This window comes from Bubalus kerabau, chromosome 9 (genome assembly GCF_029407905.1).
Source record: "Bubalus kerabau isolate K-KA32 ecotype Philippines breed swamp buffalo chromosome 9, PCC_UOA_SB_1v2, whole genome shotgun sequence".
Lineage (NCBI taxonomy): Eukaryota > Metazoa > Chordata > Mammalia > Artiodactyla > Bovidae > Bubalus > Bubalus kerabau.
The window spans coordinates 108,963,646-108,976,242 of NC_073632.1; positions in this window are offsets into that span (position 1 = coordinate 108,963,646).

Here is a 12,597-nt window from a genome sequence, read left to right on the forward strand (position 1 = left end):
CAGGAGACCTGGGTTCAATCCCTGGGTCAGGAAGATCCCCTGGAGAAGGAAATGGCAACCCACTCCAGCATTCTTGCCTGGAAAATCCCATGGTCGGAGGAGCCTGATAGGTTACAGTCCATGGGGTTGCAAAGAGTCAGACATGACTAAGCGACTTCACTAGCTTATCCTGAAAGAGGCTGAGCATCTCTTTGTTCATTTTTGACTATTTTTATTGGGTTGTTCTTTTTCTTCATCATTCTGGGAGCTCCCTGTATGTCAGGCAGAGCTCTGCTGTGATACGGACTATTAGAGTTTTCTTACAAGGCTGACAGTAAAGAAGAGCCTTGACTGCCCTGTTAGAAGCAGGAGAGAGATAATGCAGACAGGCAGAGGGTGTCACAGAATAAACTGTGATTCGATGTTATTTAGGACCATCAAAAGGTGTTTTTGCAAATGTAGACTAACTCCTCAATCTTTCCTTTGATTAATTCCAGATTTTGAGTCACATTTAATGGCTCTCCCTACTCCAAGGCAAAGTCAGACACAACTGAACTGAACTGAACTCCAAGGCTAGAAAGGAACTTCCTTGTTTCTATGGTATCTTTTTTTAAATGTATATTTAAACATATGATCCATATGGAATTTATCCTGGAGTAAAAGATAACCTCTAATTTTATTTTGTTTCCAGATGAGTACTCAGTCGTCCCCAAATCATTTATTCAATAATCCATCTCTACTTCTCCTACATGAGATGACACTTTTAAAGTATACTAAATTCCTCTACGTGTCTGGCGCTGTTTTAAGGTCTTTCAATTCTGTTGTACTGGTTTATCTGTTCACATGCCCACACCACATTGTTTGAATCTCTGCAGTTCTGTGAGTAGGTATTTAACCTGCCTTAAGATAATTAACCATGAGAGGCAAAGAACATTATCCTAAAAAGGCACAAGGACTGAGGACCCGAGAATGTTTCCACAGTAAACTTCTGGTCCTGGGACAAAAGAAAATTGGAAAAAAAGCATGCAGTCTTAATAGCAAAGATAAAGTGTACAATGACCCAAATGGAGGCAGCACAGTGATCAAGCTCCTGTGGGTATCACTGCAGAGGTTTATCTGAGAAGCTGCTAGAACCCCGGGACAGGGGAGCACACCCAGGTCGTGGGCAGAGCGGCGCAGCCTGACTGCCCCCCCCCCAGCCCCCCTGCTCGGGGTGCTCCGCCCAGGCAGGGACGCGCTCTTCCTGCAAAACTGCTTCTTACACAGCACTCACCGACTTCTAAAGTCCAGATACGCTTGCATGCTTATAAATAATTCAGCATGTCCAAACACATGGCACTGTTTCAGCATTTCATAAGCAACGCTTTCTCTTTCCTAGTCTAGAAAATGTTTTTGTCAAAGTAAAAAGCTTTTTATCACCACCTCGGGAACTAAAGCTGAGGCGGCCAGAACACTCTTAATGCTGATCGCCCCTCCGCCCTCAGCCCTGGAGCTCCCCGAGCCCATGGCTCAGACACAGGAAGATGCCACGCTCTCAGCGACTCCGAGGCCCTGTCACTGGGTCCAGAGCATACTCAGACCCCGTGGAAAAGAAAAAAGAATCAAAGAAGTTCTGGCTTACACGGGCAGAATTTATTGGCCACATTACCTATCTCATTGTTCCTCTATGGAAACTCATGTTTTTACAGGACCGTCTTGCTCAGTCTCTCCCACTCTCACACCTTCTCCTGCTTATTCCTTAGACTTCTGTCACTGGCATTTGTGCGAGGCACTGAGGTTAAGACAAGGAATAGAAGGTGTTGCCTGCCCTCGGGGAGCACACGCATGTGGACCAGTACAAGCTTCAGGCACTGGGAGACACAGATGGGCCCGTGAGCAGCTGCAAGCAGGGCTGGACTCCAGAGGACCCGAAGCAGCCCTGGTTGGGGGGGAAGGGCTGGGTGTAGAAGGAGACCTCCTGACCCAGCCAGAAGCTCAGGGTCCCAAGCGATTGGCACCGTGGGCATTGGAGGGGAGGTGAGGCGGGAGGCGCCTGGGGTCACCGCACGGAGAGCTTTAAAGGCAGATGGAGGGGGACACAGAGGTCTTCCTGGGGGCGGTGGATACCATTAAAGCACGTGCTTCCCACTGTGAAACCCTCCACCAGTTGCCAGTGATCGCCTTTGATCTTGTCCACATCCCTCATCACACAGCAGCTTGTCGAAGGCAAGGATGAGTCCGGACCGACGCATGAGCAGTAGGGACAAAGGCAGCTGGTGCTCAGTGGACACGCGCATGTTAGATCATCTGATGACGCCCCTTCCCCAACCAAACACTGAAATGACCTGGGGTGGTGGGGGGGGTGCAGGGCGGGGCCGGACCTGGTAGTCTCTCCTGGCTCCCTCCCACCAGCTTTATCTTCCCTCCTCTGCAGGAAGCCCCCACGAGATCACCCCACTTCTGCGTCCGGGATTCTGACGGCAGACTCCCCTCCAGGCTCAGCTCCACACGCCTAACACTCCGCCCCCTCGAAACACTTCTCAAGTCTCATCCCGCCGGACCATTTTCACCAAGCTGTGTCCTCAGAGCTCACAAGTGTCCACGCTTCCTGGTTCAACACAGACGAGCGTGCCCATGCTCTGTGCCAGCTCACCCTCATCCACGCCCCCCGACGCACTGTGAAGGGTCAGCCCTCCATGCTTCTTTCACCGTATACCTTCCCTCCTGCAAGGCTCTCCGATGTTCCCATCACTCCGCTAACTGTCCAGTCTCCTGTCCACCCTCTGACCAGGGCAGGACCTTCCAATCGCGCCCCTGACTCTGGTGTGGGCCTGGGCAGCTCGGCTCAGGGGACTCGCCCCACTACCCTCCCACTCCCATCCCCCTCAGAGCCCAGGGCGCTGCCCAGTCAGGGAGCCGGGCAGGAGGGCCCGCGAGGGGGCTGTCAGGCCCTCAGCCCCTAGGCCGCTCACCCTGCCCCCTCTCTGAGGACAAGGGGCTCGGAGGTTCTGTCCCACTCTCTTTTTGCTTAGTCTTCAAACTCCTTTTCCTCAACGAATAACTCACCGGCCAGTCCTAGGTGGGAAAAGCCAGCACGTCCCTCCCCGGGCCATGGGGTGACCCCCAGGTCACGGGGTATCCCCTGGGTCATGGGGCGACCCCTGGGTCTCGGGGCGACGTCTCCCCTTCCTTCTGTGAGGATTGAACACCCCGCGGTCTCGTCTCCACTGCCCCCCAGCCCCTGAAGACAGCTCCGCCTCCACCGCTCCCCGGAAGCCCTGCGGAGGCTTCGCCTCCTGACTCTCAGACAGCCCCTCCTCAGGGCCTCCACGGCCCTTTCTCTCCCATTGGCTTTGCCTCTGGCCCTTCACTCCCACGGTTATTTCGAGTTCCCATTCAAAACAGGGCTCCACCTGCTCCCTGAGGAGTCACAGATCTCCTCAGTTCCCTGTCCAGAGCCCCCCATCACTCATCAGAGCCAGGGGGAGCCTCACCCCACAGCACAGGGCTGATTCTTGAGCGACCCCCACCAAGACTCTCGACTTCACCTGAAGCACTCGCAGACTCACAGCAGGGAACACACAATCCCATGGCTTTAAACACCATGATTATAATCTAAATCCTCCGGTCTTGGTCCATCGACCCCTTCAATTTCCAGACTTAACTTATCCAACTGCCTTCTCATCAGCTCCACTGAACTGCGCCACGGGCATCTCAGACTTGACACGGCCACACAGGACGCCTGAGTCCCTCCCGTCACAGCAGTTTCGCTTGGTGCCCCCATGCTCCAGCCAAAGCCTGGGTCTTGTTCTGGACGCCTTGCTCCCCCACCCCCCACCTCTCCACGTAGCTGATCCACTTGCACGTCTCATACATTCTGCCCCCAAACACGGCCCCGAAGCCACGGAATTCGACGGCTTCCTTTGCCATCATCACCACCCTGATCCAAACGACCACTGTCTCTGGTCCCAACTACAGCGAGGTGGCCTTTGGGCCACCATATCCACCGCAGCCCCTCAGACTCACTGGCCTGACAGCAGGCAGAATGGACTGACCTCACGGATCACCCATCACACACCTGCCTAGAACCTTCGGAGACCGTCCCCCACCAGGGAGCAAAAGGCAAACTTGACAGGACCCTAACCGCCCGTGGGCACCTCAGGGAGGTGCTCCCAGGGGTCAGGCCTCACTCTGCTCCTCGGGGCGACCTCTGTCTGGGATGACCTCTTTCTCACGCCCACCGAGCTGGCAGCCCTCGGTCGCTGACATTCCAGTGTAACTTCCTCTTCCCAGAGAGACTCTCATGGATCACCCAGACTGGAGCGGCCAACTGTCCAGTTTAACTCACTGCAAACTCTGAAGATGCTTGACACTTCTGCTATCTGGGGTCCCCGCGTCTGACGGCTCAGGGCCTACAGCACAGCAGGCAGGCACCACCAGCAGGGCTTGCCACAGGGCAGGCACAGCGTCTTTCCATGCTGATCTTTCTTTTCTCCAGGTCACAGGACCATGCCCCCGCCCCCAAAATACACCTCCACCGTCCCCGACCTCACGCGGTCACCCAGCCCATCCTGCCCGGCCCGGCCTCCCCTCACCTGGAGGAGGGCCTGCCACAGAGGAGCCCCCCGCCCTCGCCTCCGCCTCTGCCCAGCTCTACCTCAGAAGGTGGTCTTCTCACCTTTCCCCTTACGTCTCTGTACAGCCCTTCAAAGGACAACCGTGAGACCCTCGGCAGCGGCCTGGAGAAGCTCCGTCAGTCTTACAGCCCCCTCCCCAGGAAGCCCCTCAGCCACCTCCTGAAGGGACGGGGAGGCACCAGCTCTGACTGCCTGCGGGTCTCTGTCTTGCCCATCGACCACTGCTTCCCACTGCCTCTGTCAGGACAATCACTGAAAGGATGCCATCTCTAGGCTTCCCTGGTGGCTCAGAGGTAAAGCGTCTGCTTGCCATGCGGAAGACCTGGGTTCGGTTGCCGGGTCGGGAAGATCCCCTGGAGAAGGAAATGGCAACCCACCCGCTCCCGTACTCTTGCCTGGAAAATTCCACGGATGGAGGAGCCTGGTAGGCTACTGTCCATGGGATCGCCAAGAGTTGCACGGGACTGAGCAACTTCACTTCCTTAATGGTCTGCCTCGGAGAACCTGCCCCACGGCCAGAATGTGAAACTAAAGAGCCTTTGTTCAGCTCAGGGGAACACCCTGACCCTGCCCCGGGGTTAATGGCTGCAGGAACTAAGAAATTAACACATCCCCTCCCGGAGGCCAGCCTCTTACTTGGCTCCTTCAGGTCCTCGCCCTCCCTGTTCTATGAAAGACCCAGCCTCCAGACTCCCATAGAGGGTACTCCAGGACACTAGTCCACAATCGTCCTGGATGCCAGACTTTGGAATAAACTTGCAGCTCCTTGCATCCACACCTCGTCTTCTGATTACCGGCTCGTCCTGCAGTGAGCAGACCACCCCTGGACTCAGGAACACAGACGGTAGGCTCCGATGTGCCCTTCCCCGGCCCTCTTCCCCCGGCCCTGCCTGGAAGAACCCTCCACTGCAAGACCTGGCCCGGCTGCTGTGTAATGTTTTCTGGGCCCTCCGAGGAGAGGGGCCTCAGCTCGGGCCCAGAGCTGCTGCACCAGCTTCGCCAAGGAACCTGCTGTCTGCTGGCCCTAACAGCCCTAACCTGCTGTCCGCTGGCCCGTCTCTGTGCTCCCTAACACATGGTGGGCCGACTCCTGGCTCCTCGGGACAGGGCCAAGGCCAAGGGCACTTCTGATGAGTGGCCTTCAGCGTCTAAGCTCCTAGAAGGCAGACATCATGTTGCTGTTCGGCTTCCTTTCGCCTCTGAATTTTCAACACAAGGATCGGCTCCTTCCATGGGTGTGTCACCATCTCTCCAGGCTCAGGACTGTAACCCAGAAGAGGAGCCCCTGCCCTCAGGTTCCCACCAGGCTCACCTTCTGCACAGGGAGACAGGCAGCAGCAACCAGGCCAGGCCCTGAGTGAGAGAACTGCAGAGGTGCAGAATGCGACAAGTAAAATCACAGTGCGGGCATCCTCTACGTCCTTTGTAAGATTTGAGCAGCTCCACCGCTGAGCTGACTATGGCTCCAATCATCAGCTTCTTATTGCAAAATTCAGACTCAAATTGAAGAAAGGAGGGAAAACCACACTTTGGAGAAGGAAATGGCAACCCACTCCAGTATTCCTGCCTGGGGAATCCTATCGGGCTACAGTCCATGGGGTCGCAAAGAGTCGAACACGACTGAGCAACTTCACTTTCACTTTCTTTCACTCAGGTATGACCTAAATCAAATCCCTTATGATTATACAGTGGACGTGAAGAATAGATTCAAGGGATTAGATCTGGTAGACAGAGTGCCTGAACAACTATGGACAGTGCTTTGTAGCACTGTACAGGAGGTGGTGACCAGAACGATCCCAAAGAAAAAGAACTGCAAGAAGGCAAAGTGATTGTCTCAGAAGGCCTTACACATAGCTGAGGAAAGAAGAGAAGTGAAAGGCTAGGAGAAAGGAAAAGATAAACCCAACTGAATGCAGAGTTCCAGAGAATAGCAAAGAGAGATAAGAAAACCTTCATAAGTGAACAATGTAAGGAAATTGAGGAAAACAATAGAATGGGAAAGACTAGAGATCGAGTCCAGAGAACTGGAGATACCAAGGAAACATTTCATCCAAAGATGGGCTCAATAAAGGACAGAAATGGTGTGGACCTAACAGAAGCAGAAGACAAGAAGAAGAGGTGTCAAGAACACATAGAAGAACTGTACAAAAAAGGTCTTAATGACCTGGATAACCAGGATGGTGTGGTCACTCACATAAAGCCAGACATCCTAGACTGTCAAGTGGGCCTTAGGAACTATTACTACTAACGAAGCTAATAGAGGTGATGGAATTCCAGCTGAGCTATTTCAAATCCTAAAAGATGATGCTGTGAAACTGTTGCACTCAATATGTCAGCAAATTTGGAAAACTCAGCAATGGCCCCAGGACTGCAAAAGGTCAGTTTTCATTTCAATCTCAAAGAAGGGCAACGCCAAAGAACTTTCAAACTATCGCACAGTTGTGCTCAGTTCACAGGCTAACAAGGAATGCTCAAAAGCCTTCAAGCTAGGTTTCAGCAGTATGTGAACCAAAATCTTTCAGATGTTCAAGCTGGATTTAGAAAAGGCATAGGAACCAGAGATCAAATCACCAGCATTTGTTGGATTATAGAGAAAGCAAGGGAATTTCAGAAAAAAAAACATCTACTTCTACTTTTATTGACTAGCTAAAGCCTTTGACTGAGTTGTTGTTGTTCAGTCACTAAGTCATGTGCAATTCTTTGCAACCCCGTGGACTGTAATACGTCAGGCTTCCCTGTCCTTCACTATCTCCGGGAGTTTGTTCAAACTCATGTCCATTGAGTCGGTGATGCCATCCAACCATCTCATCCTCTGTCATCCCCTTCTCCTCTTGCCCTCAGTCTTTCCCAGCATCAGCGTCTTTTCCAGTGAGTCAGCTCTTCCCATCAGGTGGCCAAAGTATTGGAGCCTCAGCTTCCACATCAGTCCTTCCAATGAATATTCAGGGTTGATTTCTTTTAGGATGAACTGGCTGGATCTCCTTGCTGTCCAAGGGACTCTCAAGAGTCTCTCCAGCACCACAGTTTAAAAGCGTCATTTCTTTGGTGCTCAGCCTTCTTTATGGTCCAACCTTCACATCATTCATGACTTCAGATCTGACTGTAGGGATCACAACAAACTATGGAAAATTCTTAAAGACATGGGAAAACCAGACCACCTGACCTGTCACCTGAGAAACCTGTATTCAGATCAAGAAGCAACAGTTGGAATTGGACACAGAACAATGGGCTGTCCAATTGGGAAAGGACTACATCAAGGCTGCATACTGCCATCCTGCTTATTTAACTTGTATGCAGAGTACATCATTTGAAATGCTGGGCTGGATGAAGCACAAGCTGGAATCAAGATTTCCAGGAGAAATATCAGTAACCTCAGATATGCAGCCCTCTAACGGCAGAAAGCAAAGAGGAACTAAAGAGCCTCTTGATGAAGGTGAAAGAGTGAAAAAGCTGGTTTAAACCCAACATAAAAAACTAGGATCATGGCATCCAGCCCCATGACTTCATGGCAAATAGATGGGGAAAAGGTGAAAATAGTAACAGATTTTCTTTTCTTGGGCTCCAAAGTCACTGGGGATGGTGACTGAAGCCATACAATTGAAAGACACTTGCTCCTTGGAAGAAAAGCTATGACAAACCTGGACAGCATATTAAAGCAGACCCATCACTTTGCCAACAAAGGTCTGTATAGTCAAAGCTACGGTTTTTCCAGTAGACATGTATGGATGTGAGAGTTTGGACCATAAAGAAAGTTGAGTGCTGGAAAATTGATGTTTTTGAACTATGGTGTTGGAGAAGATTCTTGAGAGTCTCTTGGACTATAAGGAGGTCAAACCAGTCCACCCTAAAAGAAATCAGTCTTGAATATTCATTGGAAGGACTGATGCTTAAACTGAAGCTCCAATACTTTGGCCACCTGATGTGAAGAGTCAACTTACTGGAAGAGACCCTGATGCTGGGAAAGACTGAAAGCAAAAAGAGAAGGGGAAGACAGAGGCTGAGAAGGTTGGATAGCATCACTGACTCAATGCACATGAGTTTGAGCAAACTCTGGAAGACAGTGAAGGACAGGGAAGCCTGGCTTGCTGCAGTCCACGGGGTCACAAAGAGTGGGACAAGACTGAGCGACAGTGTAACAACTTAGTGGAGCTTCCCTTTAGTCAGATTTATATCAGCTGGAGGAGCTCGATCTACATTTTAAAAGGAAATTAAAATGTTTTTTAATTAAAACTGAGTTCTTCTTTTAAGAGGGAAATATTCCTTTTTCGTTAAAATTATTTTTTCTTTCCTTCTCACAATTTGTGAGCTGATTTTAACAAACAATAGCTAACAGTGTATTAACTGGTAAAATGTTCACCACATCAAGCTTAACCTTCTGTACAGTAAACAGAATCTACTACCTTGTATACTGCATTTGTATGTGTGTGATAAGTACTTTTAAGATCTACTCCCTTGGTAACTTTCAAATATGTAATACAGTATTAATAATTACAGTCACCATGCTGTATCCCCATCACTTATTTATTTATTGCTCCTCACTTAATTTTGTTAATGGGACAGAAAAAGTTTTAGATGCAAAATTACCTAAAGCTCATGGGTCAGGCTGACGTTGCAGAAGACACCATCTTCTACGGTTTCCACTGTTTCTCATTTAAATGTTTAGGGATTATCTTTGTTCATGGAAGTTGCTTGAAATTAAAAGAATTTTGTGAAACTAAAAATTGACAAATCTGAATAACTCCTCCCGGTTCAAACAGCTTCTCCTTTGGATTAAACCCTGATTCCACCAGTCAGGACAGACACTGGCACCTCCACTTCACTGGGCTCTTTCCTGATCTCACCCGGGCCTGGCGGCAAGTCCTCACAGCGTTCCTCTGCTGGTTATCTTGGTGGGTATCCCATCAGCACTGCAGCTCCTCCGAAGGACTGGTTTCCGCTGTTTGCATCTCCCTGTCAGTTGCTGTTAACTGATGTCTACTCAGTTTCGCTGCTGTGTGGTCAGCCTCGCATCCCACTGCAATCCCAGAATCATCAGGTCCACAGGAACAAGTTAAATGTGAAGTCTAGAGTAGAGTCTGTGTGTTACACGCACTTGCTCTTAAAAGGGACCATATTTATCTCAGTTTGCTCAAGTGTTGGCCACACAGTATCTTAAGTCTCAAGAAACAGAGCAAGGAGTGGTTAGTCATGGATGGAGAGTATATTAAAAATCCACCTTTCCTAGACACATACACATTTTCTGTTCAGAATATTTTAGAAATACACAACAAATTGTAGCGTGAAGACGTGTTTGCCGCCTGCACCAACAAACACTTTCTCATCCTATCTCATCTCTCTCTATCTCATTTTCCTCGCTATCTCTGCTGTCTATGAGCAGTATTTTTCTTTTCTACAGCTCTATGCATTATTCACAGCAGCCTACTGGGGAAACACCCATGAGAAGAGAGGCAGGAGCATTTGTGTGAGGAAGAAAGAGACAAGGACCTTCCTTTAACTTTCGTGTGTCCTTAGGGCAGGATTCCCAACTCAACTCCAAGTCCTTGCCCCACCGGTGTACATACCTCCTGCACGCCCTGCCACGCTCCACGTGTAGACAAACTGAGCTGTTTCCTCCAAAAGACAATGCAGCTCCTACTGGCCTGTCAAAGCATGGCCTCTTGGCATTCCTTTCCTGTCTGTGTGCGTGCGCGCGCGCACACACACACACACACACACACACACGCGGCACTGCAGAGCGAACTTCAAAGCAACACCTCTGCGAGCAGTGAAGTCCTGAAGCCCAGTGCCGGAGGACAAGCTCAGAGGTCAGCGCTTAAAGGCAGATGGCTGATGATGCTCAGTTGGCACCAGCCTGCCAGGGTCAGAGAGCGACCGCCAAGCCCCCTGGCACTGGGCATCATTGCCGCACTTGCTTCTCGGAGGCTCTCTTCTCAGGTTGGTGAACTCTGAGACTACAGCCTGGTAGGGCAGCACCTGGCAAGTGGCAGGAGCTCTTAATAAGTGTTTGTTCCGTGTATTACCGAGCGAATCAGTGAATCTGTGTGACCAAAATGCAGAGCCAAAATGGACAGGAGTGGAAACAGGATATTATACTCTCAAAACACGATTTGCTTTCCGATGATGGTAAAACAGGCATTTCTACAAACAACAATCAGACATAGCAGCCTTTATGTGACAACTTGCTTGTTAGACCCAGAAGAGATCAGACAGAAAGGAAAAAAGGGAATAAACGTCCACCAGCTATGACACATCCTTACACATGTGGGCACTTTTGCATTCTTACAGAAGCCCAAATTTTTCTCAAAAAGACTCATTTTCATTGACAAATATCAAAAAAGTCTGCCAAGGTTCAGGTACTTCAGCAATTCTCACAAATGTGGCTTGTCACGCAGCAACAGACAGAAAGAGTCCCTAACGTGAAGGACACAGTGTCCGAGCAGAAACTGATGCGGTCCTTAAAGCCACCATCTAGCCTCTTGCCATTTTTGCAGTGAGCTGGGTCCAATAATAGATTTTTCTCAAAAGCGTGTGTGCGTGTGTGTGTGAAAGGCCCTCAGTTGTGTCCGACTCTTTGAACCCCATGGACTACACAGTCCATGGAATTCTCCAGGCCAGAATACTGGAGTGGGTAGCCATTCCCTTCTCCACGGGATCTTCCCAACCCAGGGACCTTTAGTATTTACTACCTTAGTAATGTCCCAAAGATTTTTATAAACATTGGTTCCTATTCAAATCCCAAGCTACTTCTCACTGACTTGGTTAAGGGGGAGGAAAAAACAAACAAAAAAAAAAACCATGAAACAAACAAACAAAAACCTTCAACAACTCCTGAGTCTATTATCGCTGGGCCTCTCCCTGTGGAAACTCCCTGCAGGGCCGGGGGTGGGAAGGGGGGCAGATGGCCCTCTCCCCGGGGGGTCCTCTGTCTTTCCAAAAGGAAAGTTTGCTAAGGACTCTCCCAGGACACCTCCATCTTACCTGAGATGTTCATCTTTATTCTTCTCCCCAACACCCCTCCCAACCTGCCCCACCCCAAACAGCAGTAACAACAGGAACAGAAACCTCATCATTTTAGGGAAATCCCTACATACCCAGTCTCCCTAGCACAGTCATTCACCCAAAACTTTCAGACGCAAGGTATGGGAGCCTCCCCCCCTTCTCCCTCCCTTCAACCATCTGCAAATTGTGAAAAACTGCTGTTTTATTTTTTAGTGAAAGAAATCCCTAGTTCAGGAGGAAAGGGTCAGACTGGAACCCCAGTCCTAGGCACCGGACTAAGTCAGAGTGAGTTAGGAGCTCCACACTCTCCACCAGCCTTCCTTCAGTTCACTGCCAAGCGGCGTCCGTTTCAGCAAGTACAGATGTCCATACCTAACACGTCTAAGGGCAGCAGGCGAGGCCGCTCCCCGCAGACCGTGTCCTTCCTGAACCGCAGCAACTAGGAGTCAAGCAACATCCGCAAGGTGGGGGCCCGAAGGAGGTAGACACCTGAGAGCTGCCCTGCGGGTCGGACTAGGGGGAGGCTACAGGATAGGGGTGTCCACTGGGCGGCCAGGGCCCACACCCCGCTGTCCTTTCAGGTCAACGGCAAACACGAGCAGAGACTGCCGCCAGCGGCTCCAGACCGCCAACAAGCGTCCGCGAGGCCGCTGTGTCCCGCGGCCCGAGCGGGCTGAACCTGGCCAGGGAGGCGGGAGCTCGCGGCAGGATGGGGGGCGGCGGCCAGGCCCCACCAGACACGCTCACACGCCCGGGAACGGCACCCCAGAGGCTCCCGGGCGGGCGGTGAGCCCAGACGGGTTCCGGCCGCGAGAAGGGGTCGGACCCCAGGTGCCCGGGAGGTTGCAGGCCGGCCAGGGCTGCGGAGTGAGCGGCAGATGGGAGCGGGAAGCCGAGAACGGCCACCCTGGAACCGCCGGCCGGGAGAAGGCGCCGCGGAAACGCGGGTCCCGGGCGAGAAGCAGACAAAGGCTCGGGTGCGCACGCGGCGGACGGTGGCGCC